The sequence below is a fragment of the Heterocephalus glaber genome, unplaced genomic scaffold, assembly GCF_053883595.1.
Source record: "Heterocephalus glaber isolate CG9 unplaced genomic scaffold, H.glaber_assembly_v1.0 deba00000676, whole genome shotgun sequence".
Lineage (NCBI taxonomy): Eukaryota > Metazoa > Chordata > Mammalia > Rodentia > Bathyergidae > Heterocephalus > Heterocephalus glaber.
Window position 1 is genome coordinate 3,957,277 of NW_028258156.1, and position 22,720 is coordinate 3,979,996.

Below are 22,720 nucleotides of genomic sequence, written 5' to 3' on the forward strand. Positions count from 1 at the left end.
AAAATTTAATTAAATTAAAAACATAAAATGGGTGCTTGTTATGTGTCAAATGTTGTTCTGGGTGCTTTTTGTGTGTTTCTTGAGTTTGTCCTCTCAGCAATCCTAGGAAATAATGTGTTTTATTACCCTCATTTACAGATAAGAAGAGGAAGCTCAGAGAGGTCAAGTGTTTTGCCTGGGATAGAGTGAATAGTAGAGCCGGGAGAGCAAACTTGGAGAGTTGGGCTCCAGGATCAGCCCTCTATCCTGTGCATCCTTCCTGATGGCTCAGAAATTATGAATGAGGTCAGGCTAAGTAAGGAGGTACCCACCCGGCCTCTGCCCAGCCTCTGGCCTTATTTGTAGGCCCTTGATTTGCACCTGCCTGATGCTGAAAACACAAGGTATCCCTTACCTGGAGCCTCTTCCTTCTGACCTGTACAGGCGGTGCAGTGTACCTCCAGATACAGTCACCATCAACATACAGGAACCTGGGCTCTACCTCCATGACTACAGTGGAGGAGTCTCTAAACCTTCCTCAAGAAAAGACCCGAGGGAGCCTGTGCCCTCTAAAGATGTCTGGTGATTACTTGGCCCCTTGTTCAGCTACAAATCCTTTACAATTTAAAAAAATAGAATAACCAATGCTGAGGTGAATCATTCACTAGAATACCTACCTGCACAGTCTAAGTAAATGACAAATTCTTAGACTGGATATTTCAAAATGTCAATGTTTTACCAGTGTGTGTGCTGGTTTTCAAACTATTACTAATTAGTAATATTCTGGTTTTCAATATATAGTATATCAAATTAATATATTACTAACTCATAGTATGCTAGTCTTCAATACACAGAATATCAAGTTAATAAATTACTAATTAATACCATGCTGGTTTTCAATATATTCATTTATTTCTTTACTGTACTCTCTCTCAAAATTGATCTTTGTCTTCAAAAGGACCTGTGTTAATATTTATTGAGAGCTTACTATATCTAAACTCCCTCCCCATATATATATTTACATATATATGTGTGTGTGTATATTGCATGTGTATTATTAAATCCTCTCAACATCCTCTTTCTATAGCTGTGAAAACTCCTAGAGGTTAAATGACCTTTCTGATGTTAAATAGCTGGTACATGGAGAGCTAGGCATCATACCAGGCAGTCTAATCCAGTCCTTCCTATAACCTAGCCCATGAACTTTGGAAATTCCCTTCCACATTCTGTGGGGCTCCTTTGATGAAGTGGGGGAATTGGACCAGACATGTGAGATTCATCCCACTGAACATTATCTAGATTCTTGTCCCTGAATGCAAAGGACCCCACCGGGGTTTCCCAGACAGGTGTCCACCAACACTGCCACTTGGATTAGGGGTACCATCCCTGCTGTGAGGTTGCAAAGCAGAGCTGAGCTGGGCAGATACTGACAGTGGCCTGAGTTTTTGGCTTCTTTTGTCCAGGTCCCCCAGCCCTGACTGTTCTACCATATTCACACCCTAAGAGTCTAGCGACCTAAGAGTCTCTACAACTTTAGCAAAGTCATCCTGACTGCAATGATCCAATAAGCAAAAGCAACATATAAAAAGATTCAGGAAATCCAGGAGGAAGGGAGCAGGAGAACAGGGTTCTCATTAGTATTCTCATTACGCATTCCTCTTTTTTTCTCTGGAGTCACAGAATTTCCTCTTACTTGCAAATTTCCTAACAAGCTTACACAGTGGTATGCTGGTAAATATTTAGCCATCAGGTCTAGGGAAAAAAAAGAAGCCCTGATTGGTAGCATTTTCTGAGTTCATCTATAGTTTACCAATTCTTACTGTGGCTGAAATCAAGGTACTAATGCAAGGTCACTGAACAGGAAATTAGAAGATGTGAACCAGGAAGAGCTGCTGCATCAGTACTGTACCATCTGTAAACCTTGCAACCCAAAGTATTATCTATTCATTTGTTCATTCATTCAGTGAACTTTTTAAAACAGTGTACTAGGAATGTGAGCAAGGTGTCCATTAAAATAGCTATTTATTACAAATAAAAATTTTGAGTTGATTATAAAAATTTTATTTTTCCATGACTTCCCTAAGTGTTCCTTGGGCTAACACAAGTGGAATGATGGTTTTTCTACTTTCAGATAAATGGTTTGCCCAAATTGAATGATGTGATTGCTTTTTTTTGGATAGGAATTCTCATTAATATTCTAAGGACTGAGGGAAATGACATCAGAATAACTTCAACTGATATAAATCTCCAACCTAGTTTATTGTCAGAAATTTACAAAATCAATGAAAATATCATGCTTCCCTGGACATACACATTCTTTCATATTTTTTCTCTACATTGTTATGGACAAGGTACATGTAGGATGCCAAGAATATGACTTCTGGAGTCTCACTGCCTAGATTTCAAATCCCAATTCCACCACTTTGCGGTGTGATCTTTGGCAAATGACTTAATTTCTTGGTGCTTTGGTTTTCTCACTCTAAAATCAGGTGCATGATAATAATAACTGTTTGAGCAAATATAAACACAACACCCAGAACATCATATAAGAGGTTCCATGTTAGCAGTTATTATCACCAAATGCAATCAACATTCTTGAATGTTGTATAGGCATTCTAACAAGATGGTGCAGCCCTCAACATCTTTTTACATTTCCCTACAATGCCTAGTGCACATATGACTTTAATAAATTCTTGCTGAATAAGCAAATGAAGTCATTAATTGATGAAATGCAATTAATCAACGTGACTCCAAAGCACCCTTGCTACAAAAAAACCATTCAGACTGTCATCAGCATCTCAGGCATATTTTATGTCTCCACAAACCCCTCCTATGGTAAGGAAGATAACCAAGGTATGGAGTAATTTGTCAGAGCTGTTAATGCATATTTATATTAAAGAATGTTAATTATATATAAACAAGAAAAATTAAAATAGACTAATTGTTCATCAGCAAAGTTGAATAAATTTGATATAACCCTGAGATATTTATGTTTTAAGTATTTATTAACATAGAAATGCCCTAATTATAATAAGTGAAAAATGGCACATAAAATTGTATAAACAATATAGTTTTTTAAAATGTGTTTGCATGAAGAGGGAAATAAAAGCAATCTTACAAAGAAAATACTAAAACCATTAAGAGGTATCTGATTGGTGGATTAGGGAGATTTGTAAAAATTTTCTTCTTTATATATTTCTACATTTTCTATTTCTTCTAAAAATTATAAAAATAATTGCAATTGAATAAAATAGACCTGCATATCAACCTTGAGGCTAGTGTCTCAAGAATGAAGTTATGTGTCCCTCGATTTGTACAGATTCACTGAGCTAACCATTTCAGTTGGTCTGCTACATCACTCACCTACATATCCACTCAGGACGATATTCCCAGCCACTCATTCCCAACCTCCCAAAGTGTCCCAAAACTGACATGAAAGCAGAATCTATGTGCTACAACTATAACACCAACATCTCACTGTTTGGAAGGGCCAACAATTACCTTAATTTCTCTCACACTCCTTTCAGATAGCTGGCATTAGGCAAAAACAATCCACCTCACATAGACATATTTCCAGCTATTGTAAACCAAGCACATTTATGTTATCTCTTGCCCTTGAGGTGTCTGATACAAGGAAAGTGTGATTAAGGACCTTACTGATAAGGCTGAACAAATATGTCTTTTGAAATAGGGTACAGGAAAAGCTCAGATTTGAGTTGTGTGGTATACATTAAAACCTAGTTAAATTTCAGTGGTGAACCCCAACTTATCGAAATGTGAGTCCTACAATATTTGCTTAATAAAAGTCATTTTATTCCCTTCAAATTCACATGAACTCAAAGAACACTGTTGTGAGTCTAAACTGAGGGAACCAATGCTTTTAGGACTAGGTAAAAACTATTTATAATGAGCATAGAGTCAAGTATGATTTGGTTCATCTGATGTGTTTAAAAACAACTTATTGGAGATTATTTTTTTAAAAACTTATTCTCTTAAGTAGCACAATTTTTCTCAATCTCATTTCTATTCTTAATTTGTTTACCTATACCACGCCTCAAGGCAACCTTGGGTGAAAGCCCATCTAAAGCATCAGCTATTTCAAACAACTAAACTAAATTGATAAGATGTTATAGTGTATCTAGAAAAAGAGAAGGAGGAGGAGGAAGGAGCATAATATGACAAAATGTAGCCATAGAAACTGCACAGACATTATTTCTGTTTAGCTCTTTGGCTGTAGATGGAGAAACCAAGCAAAAGTTTCCATTTTCATTCAGGAAAATCTTAAAACATTGGGCACATGATAGAACCATGCCCCCAAAAGAAGAGACAGGACAAGAACTCCACAAGTACTGAGATACTTTAGGGGAAGAAATTGATAAAACTGAGGAATATTTTCATTGTGGACTGGATAATTGTAGAAATGATTTATTTACATAATATTTGTTAAGCATCCCATTCACATCCTCTGCTTTATTCTTCATTCTTCTTTTTTTTACTCCTATTTTGACTTTCCCAGTTAGAATGTAAGCTCCAGGAAGGATAAATTTTTGTTTTGCTGTATGAATTTAGATTATGCCAGTACATTGGAGATGGCCAAAAAGTAATTACTAAGTAAATCAAGCTCCCTCACAGTAAAAGAGCACAGTAAAAGAGTCTGTGATGAAAGTCTATGGTAAAGTAGAAAGAGCACTGAATTTAGAGTCCAAAGGAAGGAGCACTTTGCTTGGCTTTTGCAGATATTCAGTGATCATCTTTGTTTTGATTTTAGTTTTGGTTTTGGATGGACACATAGGTAGATCTGGATAAGTGATTGATGAATGACTATGATACTATAACTCTCCTTATCTACAAAATGAGGATAATACCTCACCAAGAAAACAATATGAAAATAGTCTGGCATCTCAGTTGCTCACAATTCTATTTTTCTTGTCTCCAGGGTAAAAATAAAAATACCAAAACAGGACAGAATGGTGAGAATCCTAGCAATATGAAACAAGGAAAAAAACCATTGACTCTTCTGTGGAAATGGGAGGAGACAGAAGCTGGGCAGGAATGTAGGATTTTCTTTGGTCTGGTGGAGCTACCAAGTCATGACAGGCAAGGAACCAGGATGGAGCAGGTGAATGGCCACTGGCTTCCAGTGAGATATATGTGAAAACCAGCTTCACTTTTATCCCAGCAACCTACCTGAGCTGAGAGGCAGCAACTGTCAGGCAAGATGGTGAAAGCCCTTGACAACCAGTTCCACTAGTTCACTGACCTTAATTCTGAACCTCAAGTATCAAGGGTAACACAATCCTGGTTGCTTATTCCTAAGTAGGTTCTCACCTCTATGAAGCAAGATGGACCTTCACTGTACAGGATGCCTTTCCTAATCCTCCTGCCTACAGTGCTTTCACACTGCAGGGTGGGTGGCTTACTCCATGAAAGCTGAGGTCTTCTCTGGGATAGTGCTGGGGTAGGCCAAGATATCTCTGAGTGGGTCCATTCTGAGTCCAAATACAATGGACCTTTGACTTATGAGCTCAATTCATTCTTTAAGGCTAGTTGTAACTCAAGTTGGTCAATTGAAGGCTCAGGCTCCTCTACACAGCCTTCAAAGTCTCTCTCCTGTATACAGGCAGATCTCAGTGTCCTTGAAGAGACATTGGCCAAGCATTTCTCAATTAACCCCACACAGGAAAGGCTGTTGTAATGTTCCTTCCAGAACTCTTTAATGTTTAAAGCTGTACCTGAGATCATCTAGAAGCACACATGGCTGGCATTCAGGTTGTAATTCAAGACTGTGATTCTAAGTTAAAACTAAATTTCTGGTCGTAACCCCAGTTGTTCATATGTCAGTCTGGTTGTAACATGAGGGTCACTGTAGTTTGGGTAACTGATGTTCCTAGAAATATTTCTGGCACTGGAAAACACAGCTCAGAAAAGATAAGTAGACACAGTGCTGATGGACTGAACTTTCTTAGTTGACCCTTCTCCTGTATGGTGACTGTGTCCTGCATAGAAAGGCTAGGACGGAGAAGCAGAAGGAAATCACAGGCCAGCAGTAGGACGGGACCTGGGTCCCTTCAATTATAGCAAGGAGGTTTTGGAAGATGTTCAAGTCTGGAGGCATAGCTACTCCTGAAGTCATTGAAAATACCCTTTGGTAGCTAATTTGCATCACCTGACTGAGAATGCAATTTTCTTCCTGCTGTTGTTGACTTGATTATAGGATCTCAAAGTGCTCCAGAGCTGCCTTAATGCTGTAATATGATTAAGAAAATCACCTTGTCTGGGAATCTCAGCCACCCTTGCACCATTAAGTGTTTCAAGAAGTGAATTGTCTTCCGACCAATAGAAGACCATAAGCCTCCAATGGGAACCAGCCATTCATATTCTGAGTATAGGTTGCTCCAAGTCTCCATCACTGCAGGACCTGGAGGAGGCTGGACAGTGGGCAACCTTGGAAATGAAGTCTTGGCATCAGGGTCAGACAGGAAGCCCCAAACATGCCTTTCTCCTAGGGAGGTGCTAGCACATGCCCTCTTAAGTTAGGAGACAGCATTCCTGTCTCTGTCCACAGGAATGGTAATGCTGCACAGATGTCCTAAATACAGAAAGGAACTGCGAACAGCATGGTTGTTGGCTGGTTTTCCATCTGCAATTGACAAGGAGCTATATCTTTTAATATTTAACATGCAAAACAAATCCTGCTGTGATGTGGCAGATCTATGGCTCCAAATATAGTCATCTTCCCAATGCCTTTATGTAGTTGTTGTTACAAAGAACCACTCATGGAAATAAATGGGCCACTCTAATTTTCACAGGGTTAACTCTGAGTCTTTTAAGTCTTTGAGTTTCTTAAGTATTAGGATCTTAACCCCTGAGAGCAGTGGTTTAACACTGTTAATAAACCAGATAAGGGAAATGGAGGGATACTGTAAAGTAAGGAGAAAAGATCAGAAAATTGCTCCCAGGTGAGGTGTAAATATGACTCCAGGCCTACCTAAACCCATTCTTCAGCAATCCTACAGAAACCTAGAACAAGGAGAAGCAGGAGGCCCAGAGCAGGGTCCGGGGAAGGTGCAGCTGGAGCTAAGTGGGATTGGGAGATGCACTGGACCACATCCCTGGATACCTTTCACTCTGTAACAGAGACAATCAACACACTAAACTCAACTGAGTTCCAGGTACTAATGGTATCTCCCAAGGTGTGGGTGTTAAGTGGCTCCTAACCCTCCAACCTCACCCCAGCAGTTCAGGAGAAGTATAATTGTCATACCACAAGTGCACCCAACCTTCCCTCCAAGGACATATTCTGCCCACCTCACCATGATCCTAGGCTGCCTGGGCCTATAATGAGAACCACCATTCACTGATGTGGCCCAAGTGCTAAAACAATGCCCAGAACATGGGTACACAGGGCCCAGCCAGGGCTCTACCCAGACACCAGCAGCTTGGGTGCACAGGCCTCAGCCAAAGGCCCTCCTGGAAAACAGCTGCGCAGGCATGATGGTCACAGCCAGAGGGCTGCCCAGATGCCATTGGTAAGTGTGAGCCGCCCCAGTCAGAAGCCTGCTCAGACACCAGTGACTTGAGTGCACAGCCCCCAGCCAAAGGCCCTCCCAGACAATAGCTATGCAGGTGGGCACATCCCAGCCAGAGGCATGCCCAGATATCATCAGTAAGCATGTACAGATAACAGTGCAGTGCAGGGATCCAGAAGGGTGCCATTCTGAACCAAGGAATTGGCCCAGTGCTGAGCAGCAGAGAGAAGGCCTCTCTGAAGCTTGTTGAGAATTGAAGCCCATTGGATGAGCAGAGTCACCTCAACAAAGGCACATCAGTCTGCATCTGTTGAAATAAGAAAACATCCAAGTAAGACTCAAAAGGAGACTTCCAGATCACCTAAGGCAACCCCAAGGGGCAACAAGATGGAACAATCTGATACTCAACCACCTGGACTCCCTGAACTGGCAACAAAAGAGGATCTGGAAAGACTGAACTTAGAAATAATTTCTCAGATAACAGCAGAGATTATGCCCATAGTGCAAGACATGATTAATAAATCTAGAGCAGACATAGATTAAAAAAAATAGAGGAGCTGAGGAACATGATGGAATCCCAACATAGGAAACAAATAGAATCCATAAAACAGATGCAAACAGATATCCAGGAGATTAAAGACTCTATTGAAAGTTTACATAGAAGAATGAGCCAAATTGAGGACAGAATTTAAGATATAGAAGATAGGATTGCAATTAGTGACCAGGAAAAGAAAAATTTCTTAAAAATAGTAAGGGACCATGAGAAACCAATCCAGCAGCTGCTAGATGATGCAAAGAAGAATAACATAAGACTGATCAGACTCAATGAAGAAACAGGAGAGAGTGCAAATGACATTAATAAAAAACTGTTCACAGAAGTAATGGCAGAAAATTTCCCAAGCAGGGGAAAAGAATTTGACATACAGATAAGGGAAGAATATAGGACTCCAACTATTATCAAAAATAATCTATACCTAGGCATATAATAGTCAAGATTCCAGAAACCCAACATAAGAACAAAATACTACAAGCAGTTAGAGAAAAGAAACAAATCACATACAAAGGAAAGCACATCAGAATCCCAGCAGACTCCTCAACTCAAAACCTCAAGTCAAGAAGAGCCTAGAGTAAAGTATTTCCAGCCCTAAAAGAAAAAATCCTCCAACCCAGATTGATATATCCTGCAAGATTATCTTTAAAAATTGATGCAGAGGGTCCAGGGATTTAGCTCAGTGGTTCCAATGCCTGCCTTGAAGGTGCAAGGTCCTCAGTTTTATCCCAAGTACCAAAAAAAAAGATGGATAAATAAGATGCTTTCATGACAGAGAACACCTGAGGAACTTCATAAACACCATACCAGCACTCCAAAATATTTTAAACAATATTCTAGGAAAAAAGGGGGGCCACAACCCCAAAAAGCCCAGAAGAATGAATCCATCTGTCAAGACAAGAAATTAAATGCAAAGGGAGAAAATTCAACAACAGGAAAAGGTTGTGACAAGGATAAGTCAATACATATCAGTTATAACTATCAATGTTAATGATCTCAATTCACCAATCAAAAGAAATAGACTGCCAGAATGGGTCAAGAAGCAAGATCCAACAATATACAGCATGCAAGAAACACACTTAATGCAAAAAGAAACTCATAAACTGAAAGTTAAAGGGTGGAAAACAATACTTCGTGCAAAAAGAAACCCCCCCCCAAAAAAAGCAGGAGTACCTATCCTATTAGCAGATAAAGTGGATTTCAAACCAACACTGATTTAGAGAGACAGAAAAGGTCACTACATTCCTGTAAAGGGAACAATCCAAGAGGAAGAGATGACAATCATAAATATATATGCACCAAATACTAGTGCACCCAACTACATAAAAGAAATAATTACAGACATGAAAAATGAAATAAGCACTAATACAATAGTAACAGGGGACCTCAATATCCCACTGTCACAAATAGATAGATCAACTAGACAAAAAATAAACAATGAAAAACTAGAATTCAACCAAACTCTTGAACAAAGGGACTTAACAGATGTTTACAGAGTGTTCCACCCCACAAAATCAGAATACACATTCTTTTCGGCTGAAGATGGTTTCTCCAAAATAGGCCATATACTTGCTCATAGCACATGTTTAAGTAAGTGCAAAGGCATTGAAGTTATTCCCTGTATATTATCAGACCATAGTGCAATGAAATTGGAGATCAATAGCAAAAGAAACCACAAGAATTTCAGAAACACATGGAAATTGAACAACACATTTCTGAATTACCAGTGGGTCACAGAGGAAATTAAAGAAGAAATCAGACAGTTCCTTCAATTAAATGACAATGCCAATACAACATATTGGAAACTATGGGACACATGAAAACAGTCTTATGAGGGAAATTCATAGCAGTGAATACTTATATAAGGAAAACAGAGCAAGCTCAAATAAACAACCTAATGCTGAACCTCAAGCTTCTAGGAAAAGAAGAGCAGGACAAACCCAAAGCTCATACAAGAGAGGAAATTATAAAGATCAGAGCAGAAATCAATGCAATGGAGACTAAGAGAATGATACTAAAAAATCAATGAAGCCAAGAGTTGGTTCTTGGAAAGAATCAACAAAACTGACAAACCCTTAGCCAATCTTATAAAAAAAGTAAAGGGTCAAATCATGCAATTAGGAACAAAAAGGGTGAAATTACAATGGACCCATCAGAAATCCAGAGGATCATCAATACCTACTTTGAGAACCTATACTCTAATAAGATGGAAAACACAGAAGAATTGGACAGATTCCTAGATACATATGAATTACAAAAGTTGAACGAAGAGGACCTAAAAATTCTAAACAACCCAATATCAATCAACAAAATTGAAAGCATAATTAAAAACTTACCATCAAAGTTGGTAAGTTGGGTCCTGATGGCTTCACTGCTGATTCCTACAAAATCTTCAGAGAAGAACTATTGCCACTACTGTTTAAACTCTTCAGTGAAATTGAAAGGGAAGCAATACTCCCAAATTCATTCCTGGAAGCAAGCATCACCTTCATCCCCAAAGCAGAGAAAGACCCAACCGAAAAAGACAATTATAGGCCAATCTCCCTAATGAACATAGATGCAAAATCCTTAATAAGATACTGGCAAACAGAATGCAGAAGATCATACACCCTGATCAAGTGGGATTCATCCTAGGGATGCAAGGATGGTTCAACATGCACAAATCAATCAATGTAATACACTATATCAATACAGCCAAGAACAAAAACCATGTGATCATCTCAATAGATGCAGAAAAAGCATTTCACAAAATCCAACACGCATTTATGATTAAAACCCTACAAAACATTGGAATAGATAGTCTCTACCTCAATCTGATAAAAGCCATCCAAAAAAAACCAACAGCCAATATCATACTAAATAGTCAAAAACTGAAATCCTTCACACTAAAGTCAGGAACAAGACAAAGATGTCCACTATCACCTCTCCAGTTCAGTATAGTTTTGGAAACATTAGCCATGGCAATTAGACAAGAGAAAGAAATAAAAGGAAGAAAGATAGGAAATGAAGAAGTCAAATTGTCGTTATTTGCAGATGACATGAAACTCTATATAGAAGACCCCAAGAACTCCACCAAAAGTCTTCTAGACTTCATAACCAAATTCAGTAAAGTAGCTGGATACCAGGTCAACACACAAAAATCAATAGCTTTCCTCTACACCAATGATAGACTCACTGAGAGAGAAACAGGGCAAATAATTCCTTTCACAATAGCATCAAAAAAGTGAAATACCTGGGAATCATCCTAATGAAAGAAATCAAAGACCTCCACTCTGAAAACTATAGCACTCTGAAAGAAAAGATCGAAGAAGATATCAGAAAATGGAAAGACATCCCTTGCTCCTGGGTAGGAAGAACCAAAGTAGTGAAAATGGCCATGCTTCCAAAACTGCTATATAGATTCAGTGCAACCCCAATTGAAATCCCAGCAGTATGCTTCACAGAGCTTGAGAAAACAATCCAAAAATTCATTTGAAACAGGAAGAGACCTAGAGTACCAAAAGTAATTCTAGGCAACAAAGACAAGGTAGGGGTATCGCAATACCCAACTTGAAACTATACTACTAAGCTACTGTGATAAAAAAAACAGCATGGTGCTGGCAAAGAAACAGACCCAAGGATCAGTGGAATTGATTAGAAGATGCAGAAACAACTCCAGACACACTCAGCCACCTCATCTTCGATAAAGGAGCCAAACACCCTCACTGGAGGAAAGATAGCCTCTTTAATAAATGGTGCTGGAAAAATTGGGTTTCAATTTGCCAAAGACTAAAACTATACCTATATCTCTCGCCATGCACTAAACTAAAATCAAAATGGATCAAAGATCTAAATATTAAAACATAAACACTAAACTGACTGGAAGAGAAGTTAGGTAGAACTCTTGAAGACATTAGTGTAGGAAAAGATTTCATGAACAAAACCTCAGTCACATGTGAAGTAGCACAAAGAATCAACAAGTGGGATCTCATCTTATTCAAAAGGTTCTGCACAGCAAGAGAAACCACCAGCAGTGTGAAGAGACAACCCACAATATGGGAAAAAAGTCTTCACCAGCTGTTCCTCAAACAAAGGTCTACTATCTCGAATCTATAAAGAACTTTTTAAAAAATCAGACCTCCCAAATTTGAAGACCCAATTGAAAAATGGGCAGCTGAAATGAACAGACATTTCTCAGATAAAGAAGTAGAAATAGCAAGTAAACATATGAAAAAATGTTCAACATCACTGGTCATTTGAGAGGTGCACATGAAAACAACACTGAGATTCCACTTCACTCCAGAAAGAATGGCTGCTATCATGAAATCAACCAAAAACAAATGCTGGCAGGGCTGTGGGGAAGGAGGAACCCTGCTCCACTGCTGGTGGGAGTGTAGACTGGTGCAAGCACTGTGGAAATCAGTATGGAGATACCTCAAAGGACTAGGACTGGAAGTCCCATTTGACCCCGCTATTCCACTGCTGGGGATCTTCCCCAAAGAATTAAAAGAATCATACCACAGTGATATATGTGCACCCATGTTCATAGCAGCACAGTTTGTAAGTAATAGCTAACACTTGGAAACAGCCCAAATGCCCATCAACTGGAGACTGGATAAAGAAAATGTGTTCTTTTTATAAAATGGAGTACTACTCAGCCATAAAGAATGAGAAATTAGAGACATTTATAGCTAAGTGGATGCACATTGAGGCGATACTCTTAAATGAAATAAATAGGACACACGTGTAAATACTGAATAGTTTCTCTGGTGTGAGAAATTGAAAGTGTAAATAAGGACTAAATGTATAATAGATAATGTGAAATAGGAAGAAAAGGTCCAAAGGGGAAGGGGAAGTGGGAGGGGTAGGAGAAAGGAAAGAAGGGAATGGACTTAATATGAGAAAATGAAAAAATGGAAACAAAGTCTTTATAAATAGGGAGGGGTGGAGAGGTTGAAGGGAGGGCAGGGGAAGGGGGAAAAAATAAGAACCAAGATATGTCATGTAAAGGTACACGTTCCCAATGATGAATGTCAGAATATAGTATACCCAAAATGTACCAATAAAATTAATGAATAAAAAAAAGCAATGCCCGGTACACACTAGGTGCTTAATAAAGAGGTGCTGAAGAAATGTGTTCAGTGAACTTTTCTGTGCTCTGTCTCCACGGTATGAGCCTTACAATTATTATTTCATCTAATTTTCACAGCACCCTTGTGAGTTGAGTATTAGCTCATTCTCAGATGAGAAAATGGAAGCTGAGAAGCACTGAGAAAATTATTCAAGGTCTACTTGAGGACTGAGTGTCACAGGAGGTTAAGCCTACTCTCATCCCTCATTTTCACAGACTGAGCTCTTAAATGCTCATACTGCTCTCTTGGAATGTCATTCATTAGGGAGAGTGATGGGAGCAGAACACCTGAAGGAAGGAGGTCTCCTAGAACTGGGCCTGAGGCCCAGGAACCCAGGGGCCCAGGGGAACCATGTCATGGCTTGTCTTGCTGAGCAGCCCATTTCCTTGAAGTTCTGCCAATCAGAATCCTCCCATCCCTCTTCTGTGTCTCTTAGTCTCTTCTTTTAATGGAATACAGTTAGGAGGGATAGTCTGTAAAAGTGAAACTTCAAATTATGTCTCTCAGGTGGAGGATAATGTCTCAGGTAACACCTTACCATTTCATTTACAAGTTTTATGTTGCATGTGGCTGCCTTTGAAGCTGGATGACCATCCCTCTTCCAATATGAACCCCAGGTGTGTCTGTGTGTGTGTGTGTGTGTGTGTGTGTGTGTGAGTGTGTGTGTTTGTGTGTGTTCCTTCCAGTAGATTAGCTGAAATGATCAATTTGGAATGACGCCAGTACAGCTTTTAAATGTTCCTCCCTGCAGACAAGTAGCTGTAGCATGCACCAGGTAACATTCTTGAATGGGAACATTCGGCCAGAAGGAGACATAGCCCCTCCTGGTACACTCTCACTGTGAGGCTCCAATAAATCAAATTTCTCTTCAGCTTCCAGGAAAGCTAGCTGATGATCCAGTCCTTCATAGCTGGATAATCCAGAAAACAGACCATAATAATGAGAGACTTGGAACTGGGACATTCCCAGAAACCTTTCAGTTTGTCAGCAACATTTGGTCAGCCAGATAGCCATAGTGAGTTCCCATGAGAGATTAGAGAAAAGCCCTATGGAGAGTATAAAAAGTACAACTCCTGCTCTCTATGTCCGTTTCATCCAGTTAAGGAGATAACTCATGCATATCCAGTGAGCCACCAAGCAGAGGAAGGTGTCAAATAAATGTCACAGGCTTGGAAGAGAAGTCTTCAGGGGCTGTCTATGTTCTCTAGGGGCTGGCTGAAGAACACTCATTTATCTATTGTTCATCTTGACCCGAATAACTGAGAGTCACTGCAGACATGCCACAGGTTTGGCAAACCCTGTGGGCCAAGTCCCAAGCACGTAGACATTGTACTTTCATCTCCAGGACACACACACCCACGACACTACCGTGGCTGACTCATGTCTGCTAAGTCAAGTGCTGACTTACCATGAGCCAACTTCTGATGGGCCTTCTGAAGAATTATGATGGCATTGCCACTCCTTCTCACAAGTATGTGTGTGATTGAAACCGAAATCTTTTCCAGCTCAAGTCTCTTGAGTTCCCAAACCCCACCCATCATCAATATTCTTCCTTCTCTCAGTATCTCAGATTCACATTTTCCTTCCATTTCATTAGCCACTGCCTTACCTCAGGCATCATCAATTGCAGAGCCTGCCACTTTTAGATTATTGTGCCTGTCCTACTGCCCTCAGCTGGTCTTCATTTACTAAAAGTTTTGAAAATATATACACCATTTCTCCTTTTAATTCCTTTCTTAAAATTTATTATCGACTCACTTTTCTTTTCCATATATTCTTTTGTTTGTTCACCCAATATGCACCAGGGATTTTCTGGATGCTGGGGCTGTGCAGTGACAAGCCAGAAATTCGAGGCTCTGAATAGAAATGATAGTCTAGGTTGTTTGGATTTCTCTCTCTCTCTCTCTCTCTCTCTCTCTCTCTCTCTCTGTACTTGAGCAAAACATACCTGTAATACTGTCAGAGAAAGTACACAATCATTGTGTCATGTATGGGGAGCAGTTGGGGAACAATTTCTAATGTTATATCCCACAGGAATATAGCTGTTCTTGACAACAATTAATTAAATATTTCAAAATAACAGAAAGAATTTTGAAGGTTCACAGTACAAAGAAATGAGGAATGTCTGAGGAGATGTCTGATCCAATCATTACAATATTCCATGCATGTACTGAAATGTCATACTGTACCCCATATATATGTACAATTACTATACGTTATGGTTTGGGTCTAGATGTCTCCCCAGAGCTTCATGTGGTCATAGGCTTGATCTAGATTGTTCAAAGCTGGAATTAATTCATAACACAATGCTAGTCTCAAGGGCACTAGAATGAAGGGTGTGAGTGCTACCCACTTTAAGTAGTCTGAATAAGATAAAAGGGGCAGGGAGACACTATTAAGTTCTCTTGTTACCTTTGCTGCCTTGTGTGCATCATGTTGTTTCTGCTCTGCTATGCCTGTTTGTCATCCCTATCTTGGAGCCAGCTGATTATGGACTGAAACTTCTATGAACTGCAAGCCAAATAAACCCCTTCCCCTCTAATTTGGGTGTTGGGTATTTTGTCTCAGCAATGAGAGAAAAGTAACTAACAGTACGTGTCAACTAAGAATTTTTTTAAAGTTTTAAACATACTATTTACCATGTGTTACAGATATAACAGGACATTTGTAAAGAAAATAAGAGAGAGAACACGTCGAATCAGCCCGCTGCAGACAGGCAGGTCTGTGCACGCCCTACCGAGGTCCTGAGTTTCACAGAAGACGTCAAATCACCCCGCTGCAGACAGACAGGCCTGGCCATGCCCTACCGAGGTCCTGAGTCACACAGAACATGCCGAATCAGCCCCCTGCAGACACACAGGTCTGTGCACGCCCTACCGAGGTCCTGAGTCACACGTAAGACGCCGAATCACCCCGCTGCAGACAGGCAGCCACCTGGTTCCACACTACAAAGACGCAGAGGGCACCAGACCACCAGACGAAGGTACTGAGTCCCGCTGTTCCCGGCCCAGAGGTAGGGGCTTCTGAGCCATCGTCCCACTGCTCCTGGTCCAGAGGAAGGGGCTTTCCGGTCACCATCCCTCCCGCTCCTCCCAGCCCACAGGAAAGGGCTTTTGGGTCACCATCCCTACCACTGCTCCCGGCCCCTGTCCCACCTCACCCAGCTCAGAGGAGGTAATCCGTGCAGGTGCTAACAGCCCCCCGCCCCAGTCGAAATGAGAAAACATGTAAATAAGTCTCAAAACCAGACTTCCAGATCACCTACAGCAACTCCAAAGGGAAATGAGATGGAACACTCTGATACTCAACCACCTGGACCCACTGAACTGGTAACAAAAGGGGATCTGGAAAAAATGAAATCAGAAATAATTTCTCAGATAACAGGAGAAATTGTGCCCCTAGTGCAAGACATGATTAATAAATCTAGAGAGGAGCTCAGGAACATGATGGAATCCCAACATAAGAAACAAATGGAATCCATAAAACAGATGCAAATAGATTTCCAGGACATGAAAAACTCCATTGAAAGTCTACACAGCAGAATGAGCCAATGTGAGGACAGAATTTTAGATATAGAAGATAAGATTGCAATTAGTGACCAGGAAAAGAAAAATTGCTTCAAAATTATAAGGGAACATGAGAAATCAATCCAGCAGCTGCTAGATGATGCAAAGAAGAATAACATAAGACTGATTGGGCTCAATGAAGAAACAGGAGAGAGTGGAGATGACATAAAAAATCTCTTCACAGAAATAATGGCAGAAAACTTCCCAAGCAGGGGAAAAGAGCTTGACATACAGATAAGTGAGGCATATAGGACTCCAAATAGCCTTGATCAAAAAAAATCTACACATAGGCATATAATTGTTAAGATTCCAGAAACTCAACAGAAGAACAAAGTTCTCCAAGCAGTCAGAGAAAAGAAACAAATCACATACAAAGGAAAGCCCATCAGAATCACAGCAGACTTCTCAACACAAACTATCAAGGCAAGAAGAGCTTGGAGTGACATATTCCAAGCCCTAAAAGAAAACAGCCTCCAACCCAGATTGATGTACCCTGCAAAACTATCTTTCAAAATGGATGGAGAAATAAGATACTTTCATGACAAAGAGCACCTTAGGAACTTCATGAATAGCAAACCAGCACTCCAAAGAATTTTCCACAATATCCTAGGAAGAGACATTGAGGATCACAACCCCAGGAAGCAAAGCAGAATGAACCCATCTGGCATGACAAGAAATTAAATGTAAAGGGGGAGAATGCAACAAAAAGAAAAAGTCATGGCAATGACAAGTCAATACGTTTCAGTTATAACCATCAATGTTAATGGTCTCAATTCACCAATCCAAAGAAATAGACTGGCAGAATGGGTCAAGAAGCAAAATCCAACAATATGCTGCATACAAGAAACACATTTAATTCAAAAGGAAACTCATAGACTGAAAGTTAAAGGGTGGAAAACAATACTCCATGTGACAGGAACCAAAAAAAAAAGCAGGAGTAGCTATCCTCTTGGCAGATCAAGTAGATTTCAAACCAACACTGATTAAGAGAGACAAAGAAGGACACTACATCCTTGTAAAGGGAAGAATCCAAGAGGAGGAGATGACAATCATATTTATGCACCAAACACTAGTGCACCCAACTATATAAAACAAATACTAATGGAAAAGTCATATGTGCACTAATACAATTGTAGTGGGAGACCTCAACACCCTACTGTCACAAATAGATAGATCAACTAGACACAAAATAAGTAAGGAAATACTAGAACTCAATCGAACTCTTGAACAAATAAACTTAACAGATGTTTACAAAGTCTTCCACCCCACAAAATCAGAATACACATTCTTCTCAGCTGCACATGGGTCATTCTCCAAAATAAACCATATACTCACACATAGAATATGTTTAAGTAAGTGCAAAGGAACTGAAGTTATCCCCTGTATATTATCAGAAGATAGTGTGATGAAATTGGAGATCAATAGCAAAAGAAACTTCAGGAATTTCATAAACACATGGAAATTGAACAACACACTTCTGAAGAACCAATGGGTCACAGAGGAAATTAAAGAAGAAATCAGACAGTTCCTTTAATTAAACAACAATGACAATACAACATATTGGAATCTATGGGACACAATGAAAGCAGTCTCACGAGAGAAATTCATTGCAGTGAATACTCATATTAGGAAAACAGAATGAGCCCAATTAAACAACCTGATGCTGAACCTCACGCTTCTAGAAAAAGAAGAGCAGGACAACCCCAAAGCTCATACAAGGGAGGAAATTATAAAGATCAGAGGAGAAATCAATGCAATGGAGACTAAGAGAACGAAACAAAAAATCAATGAAGCCAAGAGTTGGTTCTTCAAAAGAATCAACAAAATTGACAAACCTTTATCCAACCCTGTCAGAAAAAGGGAAGACAAGGCCCAAATCCATACAATTAGGAATGAAAAGGGTGAAATCACAATAGGCCCACCAGAAATCCAGAGGATCATCAATACCTACTTCTAGAACCTATACGCCAATAAGATGGACAACACAGAAGAAATGGACAGATTCCTAGATACATATGAATTACCAAAGTTGAACGAAGAAGACCTAAAAATTCGGAACAACCCAATATCAACCAATGAAATTGAAAAGGTAATTAAAAACTTATCAACTAAGAAAAGCCCGGGCCCTGATGGCTTCACTGCTGAATTCTACAAGACATTTAGAGAGGAACTGCTCCCACTACTGTTTAAACTCTTCAGTGAAATTGAAAGGGAAGCAATACTCCCAAATTCATTCCTGGAAGCAAGCATCACCTTGATCCCCAAAGCAGAGAAAGACCCAGCTGAAAAAGAGAACTATAGACCAATCTCACTAATGAACACAGATGCAAAAGTCCTTAATAAGATACTGGCAAACAGAATGCAGAAGATCATCAAGAAGATCATACATCCTGATCAAGTGGGATTCATCCCAGGGATGCAGGGATGGTTCAATATATGCAAATCAACCAATGTAATACACTATATCAATAAAGCCAAGGACAAAAACCATATGATTATCTCCATAGATGCAGAAAAAGCATTTGACAAAATCCAACATGCATTTATGATAAAAACCCTACCAAAAATTGGAATAGATGGTCTCTACCTCAAACTCATAGAAGTCATCTATGAAAAATCAACAGCCAATATCACACTAAATGGTCAAAAACTGAAATCCTTCACACTCAAATCAGGAACAAGACAAGGATGTCCACTATCACCACTCTTGTTCAATATAGTTCTGGAAACATTAGCCACGGCAATTAGACAAGAGAAAGAAATAAAAGGAATAAAGATAGGTAATGAAGAAGTCAAATTGTCATTATTTGCAGATGACATGATACTCTATATAGAAGACCCCAAGAACTCCACCAAAAGTCTTCTAGACTTAATAACCAAATTCAGTCAAGTAGCTGGTTACAAGGTCAACACACAAAAATCAATAGCTTTCCTCTGCACCAATGATAGACTCACTGAGAGAGAAACAGGGCAAATAATTCCTTTCACAATAGCATCAAAAAACTGAAATACCTAAGAATCATCCTAATGAAAGAAATCAAAGATCTCTTCTCTGAAAACTATGGCACTCTGAAAAGAGAGATTGAAGATGATATCAGAAAATGGACAGACATCCCCTGCTCCTGGGTAGGAAGGATTAATAGAGTGAAAATGCCCATACTTCCAAAACTGCTATATAGATTTAATGCAATTCCAATTGAGATCCCACCAGCATACTTCATAGACCTCGAGAAAACAATCCAAAAATTCATTTGGAACAAGAAGAGACCCAGAATAGCAAAAGCAATTCTAGGTAACAGAGACATGGCAGGGGGTATCACAATCCCCAACCTGCAACTCTACTACAAAACTACTGTGATAAAACAGCATGGTACTGGCAAAGAAACAGACTTGAGGACCAGTGGAACAGATTAGAAGATGCAGAAACAACACCAGACACACTCAGCCATCTCATCTTCTACAAAGGAGCCAAACACCCTCACTGGAGGAAAGATAGCCTCTTTAATAAATGGTGCTGGAAAAATTGGGCTTCAACTTGCCAAAGATTAAAACTAGACCTGTATCTCTCACCATGCACTAAACTAAAATCAAAATGGATTAAAGATCTAAATATTAAAATAGAAACTCTGAACCAGTTGGAACAGAGGTTAGGTAGAACCCTTGAAGATATTGGTGTAGGAAAAGATTTTTTGAACAAAATCTCAGTTGCCCGTGAATTAGCACAAACAATCAACAAATGGGATCTCTTCTTATTAAAAGGCTTCTGCACAGCAAGGGAAACCACCAGCAGTGTGAAGAGACAACCCACAATGTGGGGAAAAATCTTCACCTGCTCTTCCTCAGACAAAGGTCTACTATCTCGAATCTATAAAGAACTTCAAAAGATCAGACCTCCCACATTTAAAGACCCAATCGAAAAATGGACAGCTGAAATGAACAGACATTTCTCAGATAAAGAAGTAGAAATAGCAAATAAACATATGAAAAAATATTCAACATCACTGGTCATTTGAGAGATGCACATGAAAACAACACTGAGATTCCACTTCACTCCAGAAAGAATGGCTGCTATCATGAAATCAACCAATAACAAATGCTGGCAGGGCTGTGGGGAAAGAGGAACCCTGCTCCACTGCTGGTGGGAGTGTAGACTGGTGCAAGCACTGTGGAAATCAGTATGGAGATACCTCAAAGAACTAGGACTGGAAGTCCCATTTGGAAGTGGGAAGGCTAGGGGAAAGGATAGAAGAGAATAGGATTAATATGAGAAAATGGAAAAATAGGAGCAAAATCTTTGTAAATAGGGAGGACTGGAGGGGTTGAAGGGAGGGCTGGGCAAGGGTGAAAAATAAGAACCAAGAGAGATTATGTAAAGGTGCAAATTTCCAATGATGAATGTCATTATATTGTATACCTAAAATGTACCAATGATTAGAATGAATAATTGATAATGTAAAATAGGAAGAAAAGGTCCAAATGGGTAGGGGTAGTGGGAGGGGCAGGGGAAAGGAAAGAAGGGAAAGGAAAAATGATGAGAAATGGAAAAAATGGAAATAAAGTCTTTGTAAATAGCGAAGGGTGGAGGGCTTGAAGGGAGGGCTAGGAATGGGGAAAAAATAAGAACCAAGATGCATTATGTAAAGGTACAATTCCCAATATGAAATGTAATTGTGTTGTATACCTACAATGTACCAATAAAAGAATTTAATACAAAAAGAAAATAAGATAGAAAACTGTTCCAAATGACACCTCATATCTCCCAAGCCTCAGGGGTGAAATGGGGTACAGGTGCCCAGCAGAGAAAGGAGAGGACACCCATTCCTACCAACCTGTTCTGTTTCCTCCATGGTACTTAGGTGTTTCCTAGTCAGACTTCTTTGAACAGAATGTTCTGTGACTGAAAAAGTTTGAAAACCATCAGTTTTCTGGAGCTTCCTAAACTGCTTCTACATTTAGTTTGGAAACCTTCCAGACTGAGGATTTCATTTTTCCAAATTCCCTTTAAATTCTCTAGAGTTTTGTGTTTAATTAATGGCTTTAACAATGCCTGATATATGTTGGGCATGTAATTGATGGGCAATAATATCATGGGTGTGATAAGTAACAAAATCTCATTGACCATGCATGCACTCTAGAGACTAAAAGTCCTAAAACCATTTTGCCCACTGTATAAAAGAGTTGGGGGGAGGACATGGACAGGATGAATGAATTTAGGAACACACTAAAACCAACAACAGAATCTTAAGCAGTTTTATCAACATGATGTGAATGAATTTTAAACAGCATCATTTGGCATTTTATTTCCTATTCTCTGAGTTTCCACAATGTACTGGTTGACAGACTCTTTTGTCTAGTTCTCTTTCGCACTTTGAACCAACAAATTTAATATCCAAATTTTTGTTATTTACATACTACCATAGTAATGATTTTTTAAACAATACTTACAGGCTGCTTGTACCACTACATATTTTTATTTAGCCAGGCATGTGGTGCACACCTGTAATCCTAGCACTTTGAGTGGCTGAGTTGGGAGGATCCAAATTTTAGCCCAGCCGGAGCAACTTAGTGATATTGTGAAGCTCTGTCTCAAAATTTTAAAAACTGCTGAGAATGTAGCTCACAGTGAAGGCCCAGAGCTCAATAACAGTACTACAGATTATATATATATATATATATATATATATATAATATAAATATATAATTATATTTTAAATATATATAATTATATATTATAAATATATGAATATATTGCATAATGTATTTAGATAAATTTAAGAGAAAACTTCATGTATAAACTGAAGACCAGAAACACCTTGCATAACAAGTTAACTGCAATAATGAATTCACTGAGCTAGATCCCCAGCCCAATATTTTTCTATGTATGTACCATCTAAAATTCTCTGGTTCTACCAGTGGTATGGATACCATATTTTGGGAAACATTACTTTGGTCATAATGTCATAGTACTCAGCTGAGAAATGATAC